Source organism: Canis aureus, chromosome 6 (genome assembly GCF_053574225.1).
Source record: "Canis aureus isolate CA01 chromosome 6, VMU_Caureus_v.1.0, whole genome shotgun sequence".
NCBI classification, from domain to species: domain Eukaryota; kingdom Metazoa; phylum Chordata; class Mammalia; order Carnivora; family Canidae; genus Canis; species Canis aureus.
The window spans coordinates 17126125-17145267 of NC_135616.1; the positions used below are offsets into that span (position 1 = coordinate 17126125).

The 19143-nt window shown below is 39.0% G+C and overlaps 1 long non-coding RNA gene across 2 annotated transcripts in view; it reads left to right on the plus strand.

Moving 5' to 3' along the window:
• The first annotated feature begins 2050 nt into the window (after nucleotides 1–2050).
• LOC144315136 (uncharacterized) overlaps nucleotides 2051–19143 on the plus strand; it is a 78366-nt gene continuing 61273 nt past the window's right edge. The window contains exons 1-3 of one of the 2 annotated variants that reach the window (XR_013380912.1): nucleotides 2051–2166; nucleotides 5089–5230; nucleotides 5327–5799. This is a non-coding gene — a long non-coding RNA (uncharacterized LOC144315136). Of the gene's footprint in view, nucleotides 2167–5088; nucleotides 5231–5326; nucleotides 5800–19143 lie in introns of those variants that run through there. The other variant, XR_013380911.1, reaches the window with a different exon arrangement.

The following is a 19143-nucleotide window of genomic DNA, read 5'->3' on the forward strand; positions in this document are numbered from 1 at the left end:
AACCTTCTGGAGGCCGGGTGGTCATAGGCTTCCTCTGACCCTCCCCTCCCCCAACTCATTCCCTGTTTCCTAGGACAGCCAGCCCTCCTAGGGCATCAGCACTAAAATCTTTATGCAGTCCCTGAAGCTTCCCGCTGGTGTGGATTTCAAAGGCAGCAGAGTCAGCGTGGAATTAATGTAGAGAGGCTGAGAAAGAAAATCTCAAACCATGTGACAGGACCTCAAACTGTTGGAGAATGACAAAAGCAGATAAGCTGATAAAGAATTGGGTGTTATTAAGAGAGTTTATCTTCATGTTTTGAAGTCACAGTCTTGAATCAAAAAGCAAATTTCTCTTTGGCAAAATAGTGAATATTTATAAAGGATTGGCTGTGTGCCAGGCACTTTGGACCCATGCACCCTACATGAATTATCTCACTTAATCTCCATGGTGACATTACAGGGTGGATCGCTTGCATCCCCATGGAAGCACAGAGACATTAAGTAGAAAATGATGGAATTGGAATGTGTATCCAAGCAGACTGACTTCAGAACCTGTCATCCTGCTGGACTCCCAGGCTCACACAGAGGGCGTGATGATGAAAAGGTGGGCACTGATCTCTCTGCACCAAGTGTAGGCATAAAATGAAATCACTTCTGGTAGGATCTTAGTAGAAAGCAGAAAACAATGTCACATGTAGTGTGAGAGGAAGTCCTAAAGAGCAGGGTTTTCTGAATCAGTCATTAGTAATTAAGGAGGTCAGAGATTGTGAATAAGGGCACATACATTTTCATTTTTACTCAACATTTTTTAGTCATTCATTTTTCTCAACATTTTACTATAGTAAAATTACATTCCCATTTTGGAAAGAATCAGGTACTATGAAAAATGCAAAGGAAACATTTTCTGTAATCTCATTTCTCAGAGATAGTTATTCATATTTTTACATTTTTCTATGCGTTTTCACTTAATTGAGATCCCAGTGTATAAAAATTCTCTGGCTTGCTTTTTTCACTAAATCGCATAAGCACATTCCCCTTTCGTTAAAAGCTTTTCACAACAACATTTTTAGTGGCTGCGTAATACTCTCTTTTATTAATGTAATATTATCTCCTTGACAGTTTCCTTAACATTATGTATTTAGGTTGCTACTATTTCCTAATTATTAAAACAAAACACATCAGCAAACAAACAAGCCCTTGTGACAAATATCTTTGTGTGTGTACTTTGGTTTGTTTCAGATTATTTTCTTAAAATAGAGTCTTAGAAATGATCTTACTTTATTACAGTTATGGATATGTTAGTTATTATTTAAAAATAGTTTAATAATGTAAATAATTAAATGTATTTAATAATTAAATTATTAAGTTATTTTTAATTATAAAAAGCATGTATAAGACACAAATTTAGAAGATACAAAAGGTCATGCAGTGAAATCAAATCTCTTTTTGAATCTCTCTCTGAACCATCAAGAATCCAGCCTCAGTTTCTTGCTTTTCTTTTCAGAGAAATCTTTTATATTATTTGTTTTTCTTTTCAATAGTTGTGGAATATTTGAGTGTCTCTTGTTGATTGACATTTACATGAATCCTAATCTCTTCCTACTGTGTACTATGCTGTATTGACTATCACAATGTAGACCTTATTTCCCACCTTATAAGATACTAGGAGCGGAATTGTTTGGTTAAAAGTTATGAGCATCTAATGTTTTGATAGGTATAGAAGTCTCTCCTTCTCTGGGGGGTTATGTTTGAAGACCTTCAGCAGATCGTGATGGTAGTAACCAAAGCTATATGTACTGTTTTTTCCCGTATATACAAATCTACGATAAAATTTAATTAGTAAATTAGGCACAGTAAGAGATTAACAACAATTAACAAATAGAACAATTTTAACAGTATGCTATAATAAAAGTTATGGGAATGTGGTCTCTCTCTCTAAATATCTTATTGTACTGTATCCACCTTCATCTTCTGGTGATGATATAAAGCTGAATTGATAATGACTACCTGATGAGATGAAGTGAGGGGAATGACGTAGGCATTGTGACGTAGTGTTAGTTTGTTATCCACGGGGCCATACATCTGGGGAGGATCCCCTAATTCCAGGCTGAGGGTAACTGAGACCGTGGAAGGCAAAACCATGGATAAGAGAGGAATACTGTATACAAAATCATTGCCATTGAGGTTATATCAATTTATGTTTCCACCAGTAATATGAGAGAAAAGAGTGTCCTTTCTTATTCTCCCCATTTATACAATATATTATGAAATGTTTTAATCTTTGCTAATTTAAGAGGCCAAAAATATTATTTCATTGTAATTTTAATTTCTTTTATTTTGGGTGAGACTGATCATTTTTTAATAGCCACTTATTATTTCCTTTTTTGGGGATGGGTTGTTTTGGGGAGGTGCTTTCTTTTGGGTTTTTCCTTTTTTCCTTATTAATTTTTCGGCAGTTTTTAAATTGATGAAATGTAAGCTCTTTGGTTGTGATGTTATTTGCAAGCATCTTGTCCAGATTATCTTTTCAGTGTTTGTTATTTATTTGTTTTTGCATTACAGGATTTTTTTCCCCCCAGAAATGTTTTGTGTGTATGGTTGTCTGTACCAATATTTTTTATTTTAAAGATCTTGAGGATGGTCCTACCACAGAAAGCCTTTCTCTACTTGGAGACTTTAAATATATTATTCTTTTTTCCTTTGGTAATTTTATGAGTTTGTATTTTACACATATTTTTGCTGAATCTAAAGTTTATTTTTGTATAGAGTATAAGATAGGGATACAACTTAATATTTTTAAAAAGTGAATCAATACCATTTGTTGTGTGATATATTCCCCCCCCATTATTTTAAAATGCCAGCATTATCATATATTAAATTCCCATATAAATTTGGGTCTATTTTTATTTTTCTATTCTGTTCTATGTTTTCTCATGAACTATATTTTAAAATTTTTCTGGTTTTATAATATATTTCAATACCTGGCATAGCAAGTGTGCCTTCTTTATTATTCTTTTTCAGATTTCTTTCTTTCTTTTTCTGCGGTGGAGGAACACAATCGTTCATTTATATCGTTCATTTATATTTTCCATAGAAACATTAATTGCTTTGCCTGTTTTTTCCCCTTAATTCAATAGTGTTTTCATTAGAATTGTTTTATTTTTTTTAAATTTTTAAAAATATTTTATTCATTTATTCATGAGAAACAGAGAGAGAGAGAGAGAGAGAGAGAGAGGCAGAGACACAGGCAGAGGGAGAAGCAGGCTCCATGCACCAGGAGCCCGACGTGGTACTTGATTCCGGGTCTCCAGGATCAGGCCCTGGACTGAAGGTGATGCTAAACCACTGAGCCACCCAGGCTGCCCTAGAATTGTTTTAAATTAATTGATTATTTTGGGAAAAGATTATATTTTTATAATTTGATATTTTCTATTCTATTTTTCTATTTGTTTTTAGTCCTTTGCCTTTTAGTAGCATTCAAGATTGATTTATGCAGATTTTGCATATTTTAATTTTTTTTTTTTTTTTGCTATTTCAAATGGGATCTGTTCTTTCATTTCACAATATAACTGGTAGTTGTACTAAATATATGATGGCTATTAAATATATGTAATAATTTTGTTGCTAGCCATACTATTACTTATTCTTGGCTTTAATAATAGTTTTGCAATGGAGACTGTTGGCTTTTCTTGATAAACTGTTAGACCACTTTAAATAATGATGATTTTACTTCTTCATTTCTCATTTTTTATGGTTCATTTCTTTTTCTTATTTTGCAGTCTTGGTTGCTATCTCTAAAATAATGTTAAATAGCAGTTGACACAATGGATGTCTTTGTTTTATTTCTCATTTTACTGAGAGTATGTATAGTTTTTCTCCATTAAGTATGATGGAGGTTTTTTTTTTATATTTATTTATTTATTTATTTATTTATTTATTTATTTATTTATGATAGGCACACAGTGAGAGAGAGAGAGGCAGAGACACAGGCAGAGGGAGAAGCAGGCTTCATGCACCGGGAGCCCGATGTGGGATTCGATCCCGGGTCTCCAGGATGGCGCCCTGGGCCAAAGGCAGGCGCCAAACCGCTGCGCCACCCAGGGATCCCTGATGGAGGTTTTTGAGTTGAAAGAGACATGTTGTACTGTGCCGAGGAAGTACCCATTTTTCCTATTTTGTTAGGATTAAAAAAATAAAAAGCAGATAGTGAAGTTTTCAAATATCCTTTCAACACTTATAGAGATAATTGTTTGAGTTTTCACTTTTGATCCATTAATGGATTTCTTGGTAGTTTTGGAATAAACCCAGTGGTATGGATACCAAAGACTCTTGATTCCACCTGCTAATTTGCCTTGTAGAAAGACCGCACTGGTTTATAATCTCACCATAGATGTATCAGAGCACTTAACAAACAAGTGTTGGGAAGGTGATGAGTGGTCTTTTGTAATGAGAATTATCCACTAAAAAGATGAGGAAAAACCATCTGAATATAAGCAAGCCACATCTTTGCAGCACAGCAATAGCAACAGAAAAGTTCAAAATCTACCCACATTGAACCATGATGCCTCACGCTTAGGAAAGAAAGTTTTCTTAACGTGAAGGGCATTAAGGAGGGTTCATAATGAGATGAGCATTGGATGTTATACTATATGTTGGCAAATTGAATTTAAATAACAAAATTAAACTAAAAAACAAAGAAAAAATAGTTTTCTTTACCTAAAGGAAGAATTAGGCATATTATTCAGTTATGCAAGAAGCAAAGTCCAGCTAATATGAGCACAAAAAGAAATATATTGGCTTATGTAACTTAGAAATCTAAGAGGGTAGATCTTACTTTAGGTAGAGTTGCAGCCAAGTGTTCAAACATTATTACTGAGACTGACCTTCACGTATTGGCCCTCAGCTACCTTTGTTGACTTTATACTTAGAAAGAGGTTCTCCACGTTACAGCAAACATGGCCACTATCTGTTCTAGGTTTACATCACCCTCTACTCTTCTTGAACTAAAGGGTGATACTCTTTTCTTCCTAGTATAGCTACAATTCGTGCAGAATAACAATGGCTATCCTGTCATAGGTCCTTATGCTTTCCAATTACTTTGCCTAGGTTTTGATTGATTTGCATTTGCCTCTGCAATGGAGAAACTGAGCAGTCACAAAGCAGTAGATGAACAATAAAGCGGCTGAAGCAGGAAATACAAGGAGTTTCATGGTATTAGATAAAACTTTCACCCTGGATCTTGATAGAAGTAAGTATTTCCTCTTTGAGTTATGTAAAAAGACACAATGATACTTTGAGTGATCTGAATAGCCTCTGAAATTTTAATATTCTTATCTTCTTTCAGCCAGATCATGGGAGGCCAGCATCTTGCTTATAGATACTCTTGAATGCTATTGAAAGGCCCATTAAATTAAATATACAAACCCTTGGCAACAGGGGATTGCCATGAATTTGACTGTTATCTGCAGTGTGTCAGGAAATACTTCGTGATGTTTTCCTCAACAGTGACACAGAAAATAAATTGAAATTAATTGTTTTTAGTTGATTAACTTTATGGCAATATGCATATACTTTGGAGGTTAAGGATGTTGGGAAAACAAGCATCCACTGAAGAAGAAATTGCATGAGAAGCCTTGGAAGAGGAGAACTCTCACATACAAGTGAGAGAGGCTTTGACAGTAATGAGAGTATTAAGGGCTGGACGGGCCCTTAAATTGTGTTCATTAAGTGGTGTATGCCTTTTTTTTTTGTAAAGTTTATTAAGACTCTTGAGAGGAGACTAATGCCTTTCAACACAGAGAAATAAAGATGCTCATTTAGGACTATAAGATGTCTCCCCTGAGTTTTTTTAAATGTTATTTTTGACACACTTTTTTGGCATTTTGACACGCTGCTGTTACAAATCCAGTCACAGCACAGTACTTCCATTAGACAAAAACAACAGCATTTTTTTCTCTAGGCAAGAAAGAGTTTGAATTGAGATACGTATGAATTGACTTTCATGAACTCTTCAGTGAAGGGAGAGTTGAGAGGATAAGAGTAAGATGATATTCATGTGATGAGAGGAGGCTAGGTCCCTGCCTCCTCCTCCAGGAACCCCATCTCCACCAGCTGAATTGCTGTGCAGGACAAGATCCCAATAGCAGCACATCCTTGACCTTGTCCTCAGGCATTTTGGAAAGCAGAATATTTCACACAGGTACTGTGCATTTGCCAGAAAGTGGAGGGAGTTTGGCTTTTTGCCAGAGAAGAAGTTGTGAGTGTGACATCTCAAGGTTGCCATCCAGACAACTAGAATCTGAAGTCTTTGACAATAGTGTAGACAGACCTTGGGAAAACTTGGGATGTAGAGAAGCCATTTCTGCAGTGTTTGAGCAATATCTAAGCTCTGATGCCCACTCTCACCCTGTTCCTCATCTCTTCTCTACCTGCCTATCTCTTTCCCTTCAATTTCCCCTCATCTGCATGGATAATAAAATATGAGGCACTGAGTTACATACAAAAGACATCCACAGCATGTGTCTGGTCCTGGTGAAGTGGAGAGTGGCCCCTGAGCCCCCTTATACCTCTCACATAGTTAGGCCAGGAAAAATGTCCTTAACTTCCCTGAGCTTCCATTTTTCAATTTATAAAATGAGGATAGTTATATTTATCTTATGGGGTCACTGTGAGGCTTAATGCACTCACCACAAAGTTTAGAATGAAGTAGGTGTTCCATCAATTTTGGTTTTTCTTTTCTCTTTTTCATTTATTTGGGGCAAATGAAGTGTAAACATACGAAAAAGTGATTAGTGTTGATGGCATATTTGCAGACACAAACTAGACCCTATTCATCAAGACAAGCTATACTCATGGGAGATTAAAAAAAAATTCTGTGGCAATGTACATGTTACTTTTATTCAGTAGTGGCAAAGCAACAGTCCTTCGGAAATGTATACAATCTAGTTAAAGAGACAATATGAATTAGGATAAGCTGACCAAATTAAAGGAATAAGAATGGGCTCATGGAGGAAGTGTGCAGCGAGGTTGTGCAGTTAGCCCACCTGGGCTCAAATCCTGGCTTTGCTCCCCATACCTTGGTGAACTATTTAATAACTTCATTCTATTTAGCCTGCCTCATTCTTCTCCTCCGTGTATGGGGATGACAATAGGGGATGATGAGATAAGGATTAATTGAGGTAATAAAGAATATAAAGCACACAGGCAGGGCTGGCATGGTATATGGACACTTAATGTGAACTCTTACTAATAATACAAAATGCAAGTGTGAGCAAGGTTAGCTGTTTGCATGTTTGCAAGTGAATAAGGACACGGAAACAGACTCTAACACAATTCAGGGTGTTTTTCCATACAAGTACTGTCGGTTCCAAAAGGTGTTAGGGCATTTGGGAGGTTGCTGTTTGGAAGGGGCTTGACCAATGGTTAACAGCCCCGCTTCCCCCACCTCGCACTGTAGAGCTGTGCCAGCTCTATGCACGAAGCATTACTCATACTGTCTCTTCACACAGCAGTTAACCTTACTTGTCACTGCTTCCGGGGGGAGATCAAGTGCATTGAAATTATGGAGGTGGCACAATAAATCATGGTCACTTCTTGACATGGCCAGACAAAGCAGCTGGAAAGAGTCTCACCACAATGTCAGCTCAAAGTTGAAATGCAAAGTTTTAACATATCAATTTTCTCTCTTTTTTTAATTGTCATCCTGATTTTTCCTTTCTTCCCCCAAGACTCAAATGACTGAATTGGAGATTGATCTTGGCAGCTGGGTGGGCTAATTCACCAAGCATGGTTTTGCTTTCTTCCTTTTTCCTTTTTTTTTCTCCGGATGTGAACATTATGATTTGAGAATGAAATAATTGAGCAACCTAACGAGAGGCTGTGAAAGAACTGTTTTCACCCTTGAAATCTCAAGTTTCAATCTCTTACTTTCTAAAGGCAAATTCCCTCAGGCTATATCCCCAGGATTTAGCAGTGCTCCTGGGACATAACAGGCACTTAACAAATATTTGTGAAATGAATGGATGGCAGTTCTAACCTTCCAGCTTTCTCTGGCTTGTTTTTGTTTCTCCTGTTCTTTATCGAGATCTCCTCAACTGACCCCTCAAAGAGTCTCCCAGGTATCGAGTATGAACACTTCCAGAAGAGTTGCCTTCTGGGTTTAGTTCTTTTCCTACTCCCCTTGGGCTCCAAGACAAAGAATTTTAACTACACACTTGCCCTTACAAGGGCTTAGAATCCTGACCCATCTCCGTTCAGTTATGTTCTCTTGGCTCCTAATGTTGGGCAATCGGATTTTATGAAAGCTATAAGTCTTGCTCTAGAAAAATGCACAGATACACAAAGCACACAAGGTTTGGCATATGAGTTTTTGGGACCTTTTGGGAGCACATTCTTGGGTCCAAGATAAAGATCATGCCTTTTGTGATTGCATTTTAATTATGGATAGCTGCTGCTGTAGGGCTCTCCTCTCCTGGAGGGCAGAGAACAGGTCTTTCTCAACTGCTATGCATTTCTCTACCCACTGCAGTAGAGTTTCTCATCTCCAACTCGTCAAAACTTCTCTGAAGAAGGGCAGAGGTTGCCCCAAAGGCCACTGAACTGCCCAACCTCATACCCAGTCCTGCGTCATTTGACAGTTCGGTGCTAACTGATGTTATTTGTCCGCTCTTCTTCCGGCTCTCTTTCCTTGGCTTTTGCAACATCATTATTGGATTCTTCTGTCTTCATTTCTGTCCTGGCTACTCTTTGCCCTATGCTTTGGTCATATTTCTAAGGACTCTCTTCCTGGTTTCCCTTTCCCCATCCTCTATATCTTCTTTCTGAGGAGTCTTATCTCTGCTCATGATTTCAACCACAACTGTACACTGATGGCATCCAGATGCATGTCCCAGCCCAGATCTTGCTCCGCAACAATCCGCATCTCTTTCTCTGCATGTGCCAGTGGGATGGTCCACAGAGATCTATGGAACCTTGGGCTCAGCATATCCACTAAAGGAACCGTGTTTCACTTCTGATGTTTTCTTCCAAGGGCAATCATAGCCATTAACATAACACTCTAGCTGCTCCCTACTCTCCACTTTGGAGAGGAGAAACCTCCCTGATTGGTGAGCTGCTGTCAGAGCGCTCGTGGTCCTGATTGCTCTTGACCGTAGGCAAGCTTAATGGCCAAGGTCTGGCATCTATCAGAGGAACCAAAGGGCACCCAGTCCTCCCAGAGTAGGCAAGGTAGATCTAATTCAGGGGGTCTGTATTAGAAAGTTCACTTGCCTGCAGGTGTACCTATATTCTATAGTATAAACTTTATTTGGAGTAAAAGGGGCAATTTGATCTTCTATTTGCTTTTTTCTTTTGTTTCTTTTGTTTTATTTACTAATGATTTGGAACTTCAAGACCTTTTTCTTGGAAAAGGCATATATTTGGCTAGAGTAAATGGGATAGAGTTAAGAATTTCAAGTGCTAATATTGCTCTGAACTCTTTTCTGCAGTTTCTTTTGTTTTTGGTTTCTTTTGTTTTTCTTAATGACAGACCTTTCCCCCCACCTCTCTCAGTGGTCTTTCTTGAACTTAGCTATCTGCAAGAAAAAATTTCTGAAAATACTCTTAACCTACGTTAATGGAAAAACAGGGAGATTTTATTAAGGTTACCCATTCTGTCTGAAGCACAAAGGGGCATGTGGATTCTTTTTAATGCTTACGGAGGGAGGGAAAAACAGACTTCTCAGTCATGACTGTGACTTGTGATTAAATGAGTGAAATTTCCCTAGGTATTGTGAGGTAGTCCAAAGGAGGTAGAAAATATGACTTTGATGTCATGAAGTTTATAATTTAAATAGGAGGACTGAGTAAACAATAGATGCATAAAATCACAGATAATGCTGAAATGTTAAGATACATAAGAGATCTATATATAGGAGATCAGGAAGGATTTCAAATTGAAATGGGAATGTTGGCTTGATTGGATGGGATGGGAAAGCTGACTAGTGTTAGCTCTTAGCATCTATTAGCTACTATTATTAGCATTCTTGGAGGAGCTCACTGTGTTGTCGGAGTGAGTCAGGAGATCTGACTTACTCTTGCCTTTTAAGTCCAAATAAATTGCTTTGCACCGCAGACCTCTTAGTTTGAGCTCTGCACTGCTTCTGGTACTATTTTGGATACCTTGGTTGGCTTAATGTGTACATATGGACCTGGTTTCTGTTTTGTTTATTTCTTTCTCAGGCCTTATAGTGTACATCCTGACCTAATTCTAGCAGGTATGAACTTAGTCCATAAACAGCAAGAAATATCACATTCTGTATTTCCTTTAAGTGAATATAAATTTGTCCCTGAGCCCCTATTCCATAGGACTGTCTGGAAATTCAACACTGGTCATTATTAAGGCTCTCTGCAGGCTCTCAGTCCTGAATTTTGCAAGGGATTTAGGACTTGGAGCTTAGGCATTGGGGAAGACCATCTGGTCTTTGGCCACCAAACTGTTCCTCCACAGAAACTTGATCTTCATATTAGGATCTTCATATTAGGAGGCTCTGTTTCTTGGGTATGGTGCTTATAGCAGAGGAATTCTGGAGGAGGGTGAGGGATCTCTGGGTTTAAGTCTGTTCTTCCTTATTATTCCACAGAGAGGCTCCTTCTATATCTTATCATCTTAATGTCCACCAGACTCAAATACCTCTCTCTCTATTTTCCCAAATATATTTTTCTGTATTTGGGCTGAGTTGTGCCTCCTCTAATTTCTATGTTGAAGTCCTAACCTGTAGTACCTGAGAATGTGACTATATTTGGACATAAGGCCTTTAAAGAGGTATCAGGTTAAAATGAAGCAATGAGGGTGGGCCCTAATCCAGTACAACCCATGTCCTTATGATAAGAGATGTGGATACAGACAGACACAGAAGGAAGACAGAGGAAGGAGAAGGCAGCCATCCTCTAATCTAAGGAGAATGACCTCAGAAGAACTCATCCCTGCATGCATAGATCTTAAATTTGAATTTCAATCATCTAGAACTGTGAGAAAGTAAATTTCTGTTATTTTTTTTTTTTAATTTCTGTTATTTAGGGCCATCAGTCTGTGGCACTTTTTAATAGTAGCCCTAGCTGATTAAGGCACTTTGTCCTCTAAAAAAAATTTTTTTTAAGATTTATTTATTTTAGAGAGGGGAGAGGCCAGGGAGTGGGAGGAAGAAACTCAAGCAGACTCCAAGCTGAGCAGGGAGCACAATGTAGGGCTTGATCTTACGACCCCAAGATTGTGACCTGTGTAGAAACCAAGAGTTGGATACTCAGCTGACTGTGCCACCCAGGCGCTCCCTCAGAATTTATTATTATTTTTTAATTAGCTTGGGTTTTTTTCAAAAGGCAGAAGAGCCATTGACTTTATGTAGCTTCTATCTTGTCTCTTACATTTCTGCTGCAAGAAAATAGTAAGGACATTGCTAGTTGGAGGTGGTGGTAGTGCAGAGGAGGAGAGGAAAATGCATCGAGAACCCAGGAACATTGGTGACTCAGTAAATTGCCCTGCCAGAGACTGCCCCCTGGTTCCCCATCTTCATGTTTTCAGGCCTGCTTGCTTTTCTCTTTGTGATGAAACAGGTTCCCCTGCCTTCTCATCTTCATCCCATCTTTATGAGGCATCTGTTTGCCTGGTGCAAAGTTCTAGATGTGTTATTCTCCTGGAACTGAACCATATAGAAAGACCTGGAAGATTTGGAGGCAGTGACATACTAGATACTAAAATGACTTCTGACCATACTTATGTCTCAGGAGGGCAGTAGGGTTTTTGAGGACTTGTCCTTGATTTGATTCGTCAAAGGCTATTCTGCAGAAACATCCTCAATATTTATTGAAGCTCTGGCCAAGCTATCAACCAAGTGAGCCAATTCATTGTCGAGCCCAGTTTCCACAGTCATATTAAAAGTCAACTGGGAAAGACAGGATTTCCAAGCAGTTTATAGCTCACTTTATTTCCCTCCCTTTTCTACCACCCTATGATTTTGGTAGTCCTAATATTCTCATTGGAAAAAAAATTGTTGCCTAAGGATATTGCAATGTATGACCACTGATAAACTGTGACCGGTTCTTGGCTTTTTGTAAGACTGGGAATATTAAGATGTCATTAAATATTTTATCTTCCTTCCTTCATGCTATGACTTTAATGCTGTGTTCAAAGATCATTACTCAGTTACGCTGGCAAGCCTCCTCTCCTTTGAAGACATTCTCTACAAGAACATGTAATATTCATTATCATTCACTGCTGCCTGATTTTTTTCCATAATATTCTCTTCTCTACCCCTCCCCCCCACCTCAGGGTTTTACTGAGGCCAAAGTACCTTAGGTGGCACTTAAGAATTACAGAAAGTTATAAATACACACAATCCAGATTCTCGACAGTTTTCTATGGAAATTTATAAAGTGTATTTTATAGCAAAATGTGTTTTTATAGCACTGTGGGTTCTGATTAAGATGAAAGCTTATTGACTTTTGGGACTGGTGTGCTGAGATTATATACACATACAACTTTCAAAAAGTGGGACTGTAGGGTGGTTATGTCTTCATCTGTATGAAGGCAGGGTTAGAGGACCAGATGCAGAAAGGAGACAAGAATGCATGTATTATACGTGTGAGAAAGAAGGAGTGAGAAGGAAAATATTTGCAGAGCTCTGAGTCACTAGATGGTGTGTCCAAGGTTCCCTCCCTAACTTGTTTTTAACAATGAGAACCAATCATGTCCCACTTGGAAGGGCTTAGGCATTGCCTTGAGAAAGTTTCAGAGATGGAAAAAATGAATCTGGGAGTCATCGAGGACCTGGGTCTGATAGAACCTTCTTAGGAGGTGTCCCCAGAGGGGTAACCTCAGGCCTTGACTTCTAGTAGAGTAGCTCTTGAAAGTTTGCCATCTATCTCACAACGAATCATCTTTCTGTCATTGATATGGTCACTAGGCAGCTTGAAATCAAGCTCTGCACTCACCTCTTGTAACCAGACAAGGTTCCGTGCTGTGCACGTCTGTGGTCAGATCTCATCTCTGGGGTTCACTAACTTCCTGTCCTCACTGACTTATGCCCTGATTCCTTCAACCATATTAGTCTTTTGTGATGGGTGTACTTTTCTAAGTTGCCTGAAATCCCTTGTGGATGGAAGTGCGGGTGAATATAAGCAAAAGAAGGCAGTGCACTAGGGAGTTTCTGTTGCCGCAGACAGAACCGTTCTGTGGAGCAGGATGTTGGAAGTCTGGCCATGACGAGGGACGACTCTTGCCCAAGTATATTGTGTTTTGTGCTTATTAGCACTTGTAGCTAGTTTTGGACACTGAAATTAGGTCACTTGTTCTGAGGGAGGGTGTGATACAGTGATAACAGGGTGGAATATTTACAATCAAGCCTGCAAAGATAGAGGATGAATGGTCATAATATGTATAGATTAAATAATACACGGAGAGTAAAGGAGAAGGCAGGGAAGCAAGAGAAACTACATAGCTTTCTACAATTGAAAAGGAGTTTGTTTCATTTGACCAGTTACAGACAAAATTATTTAAAAATTCATAACACCAAACAGCTACTTAGAATCTCTCTCTCTCTCTCTCTTTTTTTTACCAAGACTGAAATGTCTTTTGGATTGAAGGGATTTAATAATTTATAAAAAAATAAAGACTACAATATTATCCTTCTTTCCCCGTGTCAATAAATAGTGCATTTTAAGATGTATTCTGCATCTACCCTGAAACTATCAGATCAGAAATCTGAAATTCCTTGTGTCTACTCATTTTCTTTTTTGAGAATGACAAATACAGGCTCTGCTAGATGCTATCAATGCGATTTTAACTTGTACCAGGACAAGGAGGTGGTTTTGGCTAGCTGTTGGTGATTTGGCATTTCAGCTGTAATTCTGGATTTTATGGAGCCTTAGCATTTCTGTTTTTATTTTTAACTTAGAGCAGAGGTAGGGAAGCACCTTTCACTGCTCTCCCCTGCACCCCGGAGACTCACTGCCGTCAGCCTGCATTCCACTGCTCTGTCTCATGGCCTCTCTTGAGGTTTCTGGAGTTAATGAAGTAAATCAAAATCTCTGAGCAAAATGATTTCAGTCTCTGGAGGTAAAGTATGCCATGTGGGATGATGCCCAGATAAGAAACCATAATCACGTCTCAACGGCAGAAGTATTTGCTCAGGGTCTGAGCTAGGGCGGGGATGAAAACCTTAATCCTGAAATGTAAGAAGCTTTGTGTGAGATTTGTTGAAATGCAGCTCTCCATCCTAAGTAACATTTTAGGCAGCATATTGGCAATACAAAACATTTGAATAAAAGCAGTGATGGTATTAGTCACAACCCACCCCTGTCCTTGAATCTCTGAGGATGTGCGTGCCTGAAGCGCATGCTAAAATACACTTAATCTAATCACCTCCGGAGATTGAGAGGCGTGTGCTCATATAAATGTCAAGTTGGGACATAATTTAGCTGATCTCTGGGGTTTATCGCTATTGCCAGACTCTCTCTTTATTTGATCTGGTGAAGCAAATGAAATGTGTCTCTTTGGTTTTAAACCAGGTAAGATCAGGAGATTAGAATCTGTGAGTTTCTTATTTGGATGCAATAATCATGCAGCCAGCCCTGATTTAAGGAGGCTGCAAGGTCTATTGTGTGTGTGCAGAGGAACAACGGGCTGGAACCAAGGTCAAATTATCTTGGCCTAGCTGTTATCTGCTAGGTGTTGGCCGTCTCCTTGACAACATTACTAGATGTATTAAAGGTAGGGAAGCAGAGGTTAGTTAAAAAAACAAAAACAAAAGTGTGCTTCAGTATTAGAGGGGGAAAGTCTCCTTGGGCACAGCTTGGCCCCAGTCACTCTTCTCAGCCATGTGAGAGCAGAACCTCCATTTCACTTCATTTGAGGTGCTTTGGTAATGAGAGCTCATCAAGAAACACAATGGCCTATGGTAAAAAAAGAAAAAGAAAAAAAAAAGATAGCTGTTGACTGCATGTTAGGAAAATTAGAACTCAATTATGCTTGTTCCCTGGGCTTGGAGAATGCATCTTGAAGAACAGTCTGGAACATCATTGTTAACTGGAGTGGCTTTGCTCTGTCGTAGACATTTGGCAACGTTGGAAGACATTTTTGGTTGTCACATTTGCGGGGATGGGTGTTACTGGCATCTAGAGAGTGGAGGCCAAGGATCCTGCTACATATCCTGCAGAGCGAACTTGCAGCCCCCATCACATGAATTACCTAGTCTAAAATGTCAATAGTGCTGAGGTTGAGAAATTGATCTAGTGGAACATTCATATCCTTACATATAGCATTTGCTGAACTAAATGAATGAATAAAGAAGAAAAACAGAGGGACTTGTCTCATCTTTCTAAATAAATGCAAGTTCTATGATAACTGGGATATTAGTATTCTAGATGTGTTGCAGAGATAAATTTTCAGCTGTGCACTCTTTCCATTATATTGCTAAGCAGCAAGGCAAAAACATTATCCCAAAATTGCGAGGCACACATAGCTTTCTAATGGCATATGAGAAATAAAAAACAAAGCTTACGGAGGTCCTGTTCACAATATGAAATAGACACATTCAAAGTTTCAATTTGCAGCATCCTTAATGCTATGCCTCTTAAAACACTTTTTTAGGTTTAGTTACAAATAGCTGTTCCAATCAGGTCGATATTCATAAGAATATATTTCAACTCCCCCTATATGTAGACTCAGAAGGGAACATTTCAGTGTGATGGGAAATTGCAGAAAGCAGTTGATGCTTTGAAAATGGGTCATTTCATAAAGTGGTGCTGTAAATATTTTTATGCATTACATCGAGTTTCAGTTGGCAGGTCTCTAGCTTCTGTGCCTCTGCTGAGGTGTACACATTCCCTCTTCAGGCTCTGCCCCTGTGGAACCTGCTGGCTGCGGGAGCAGTCTCCAGGTAGCATGGTGGAGACTTAAAATAACCACCAACACCTTCTGGGGACAGTTAGAGGGAAATCAGTCCCTTCCATATGTAACCACATTGTATAACTCACTCCTAAAACAGAATGACTTTTTTCTTTTTCATTAATTTTGATCCTGCATTTTGGCTTTAAGAGACTGCCCCGTGGCATAAACCTGATCTGCATTTATTTGACTGTTGGGATTGTTTTTTGTTTGGACAGTGTTGGTGCTTTTTAGCTATTTTTCTCCCCCTTAAGGACTCTAGCATCTGATGGCCTATTTTAATCTTAAAGGCAAGTTGTGATGTCAACCTGGAAATGTCTGAGGGACCAGCATTCCTTACTATCTTATGCACAACTGCACTTGCCTTTACTGATGTTCAGTAGGGCTCCAATTCTCATGACACATGGACAAATAAATGATTCAGAGAGGAACCGTAGCATAGTGATTAAAAGTATTGGTTTTAGGGTTTCTCTGGGTGGCTCAGTGGTTTGGCGCCTGCCTTCAGCCCAGGGCGTGATCCTGGAGTCCTGGAATCGAGTCCCACATTGGGCTCCCTGAATGGAGCTTGCTTCTCCTCTGTCTGTGTCTCTACCTCTCTCTCTCTCTCTGTGACTCTCACGAATAAATAAATAAAATCTTAAAAATAAATAAATAAAAATACTGGTTTTGGAGCTGTGGCCTTAACACATAGTCATTATGTGGATATTGAGCAAATTACTTAATTTCTCTGGGCCTTAAGTCTCTTCATTCATAGAATGGAGATCGTAATACCACATAGGTAGTCATGAGGATTAATAAGGGCCCAATTAATGTAGCTTTGGGAAATGAGAGACACAGAGACTATTCATCGGAGACCTCACCTGCATTACCCTTCCTTCTTTACGTTGATGAAAAATCTTGGTCAGCGATGAGAGCTAGGTATTTTAGTCTTTCATAGTCTGATCTTCCCTTCCTTAGATCCAAGGATGAGTTGGCCAACTTCCTCTTATTCCACTCCTGATCCACATATTCTTATGGTTGCTCTCTGCCAAAGGACAGAAGTCCTCAGCCCTTCTGGGTTTTGGAAGGGCTGGTCTTTCTTCACACCTCGTAGCTGAATGGTCTCTGGTTGAGCTTAAATCAACCACTATCTGCTGCCCAGCCTTCTGGGTCCCCAGGTTTTGTCTCTACCTCCTCTGCTCCTACAAAGGCCTCCTGGGGCCTGGTCATCTTTCTCATCATGGTCATGTGGTGGGCTTTGTTTCTTTCTGGCATGATCAGAAGTTTGGTGATCTTGAAAGATCTGGCTGACACTGGATGCTCCCTTGAGCTCCATTCTGCACATCCAAAACCAGTTGTTTCTCCTGTTTCTCGTCTTTTCTGGGTAACTGGTCGAGGCTGACCCATGTTTGGATGTAATTGGTAATTTGAAGCTGCTTCCTTAATTGGAAGTTTGGCTACTAGTTTTACCCTGTCCTGTCATTCAGGCCTAAGCATCCTTCTTGGTGATTAGAAAGCTGGTGTCTTTTTCCCTTCATGAGATTTAGAGGAACTTTGCAACATTTGATAGCAGTCTACTAGATTCTGAGCTTTTGGGATATGAGCAATGTTTTGTTCATCATTTTATCCTGAGAGCCAACCATGTGGAAGGTGTGAAATAGATGCTTGGTTAATGAATGTAGGGAGCTGTAGACAAATGAGTTCCTTCTGTGATTTTTGTGCTTGCTTGAGATGTTGAGTATTCTCTGGGGGAGACACTGAGGTAGGGAGGATGCACGCATGATGCAGGTAGCAGGAGGGAGGCATACAGCGGTCTGAACACGAAGGTTTTATGTGCTATTTTAGGCAGTTAGGAACTACGGGACAGATGATGAGAACCCACAGCAGAGATTTTTAGCTGAGGGATGATGTTTAGTTATTAATAGGTATCACTGTGTCTAATTCTTTTAAAAATTGCCTTGAAATATTTGAAAATACTCAGAAAATTAATTTAAATGGACTTTCATTGAAAAGAGTTATGTTTCCGTATAGTGTCTTTTATGTATTACGTAACTAATTAAATGAAATCCAGCAACAGAGTCCAACTGACATCCATAACTATGCGTGGAGAAGACCCTTTTCTTGGTCTCTGATGATGCCCTTCTCTTTTCTCTAATACTTGGGCTTTTGAACCCTGAGAGAACTTACTCATGCACACTGAGTGCTGAATAGGCCCTAGGATGCCAGATATGCTCTTGGGAAGTTGTGGAATTATGCACTATGGTAGAGGGCGAATGACACTTTGCTGAGCAGGAAGATTGTGATGTCTTTCTAATCATTCATTTCAGCAGTTTGTGAGATTCACAAATCTTTACTTTAATCTAGACTGCAGCCCATCTGCATGGAAGATGTAGTAACATCATTAAATGAATTCACACGCACACTCTTTAATTTATTATTGGTTGTAATGTTGATATTACCGTATTTCATGTGGGGAGGAGGGTATAATAATTGTACTACCAATTGATATACATGCTCCTTTTCACAAATTAACAATTTTGTAGTAATGGCCAAGAATTATCTTCTTAATACAAATGTCTGTTTGTTGTTCGAGGACTTGATGCTCTTTTGTACTAATTACAGTTCCAGGAAGAAATTGCCTTCAATTTCTCTGTATTTTATTATAATTAGAATCTCAGGCATACTACCATTACCAAGAATATCATGTTTTACTACATTTTTTGGAAAGGTTATAGGATGACGAATTATTACATGAATGGGAAATCATCACTTTTGGCCATTTTTTTACAGGCTATGCAAAAGCGCCATCTGATGTAGTTTAAGACTCTTTTAACCCCCCACTGCCCCACAAGGATGGATCCAGAGGAGAGGAATAAGATTATTTGGACTCTATTTTAAAATATTTCGCTTTGTTTGCTAACACTGTATCAATGTGTTCAACAGATTTAGTAGTAAAAGCTTCTAAACAATAAAGACATTTTTCTACGTAACTGGCCCCAAAACATTATTAAAGAAAATTATCTATATTGACTGCTAGTTCCGTGTTATAAATATTTTGTTTAAAATGAGATAAATAATCTAAGCTACAGTTTATGTAAACCTTCTAGAGCACATCTGCCCAAAAGGCTCTTTAGATTGGTCTCTGATAAGTCTGGCTATTGGGACCCAAGGGAATGAAGCAGGAGCTGTCTGACCCTTGACCTTGGCTGCTGCTTGCCAAAGGTTCCTGTTCTATTCTACTTAGAATACTTAGGCCACTACTT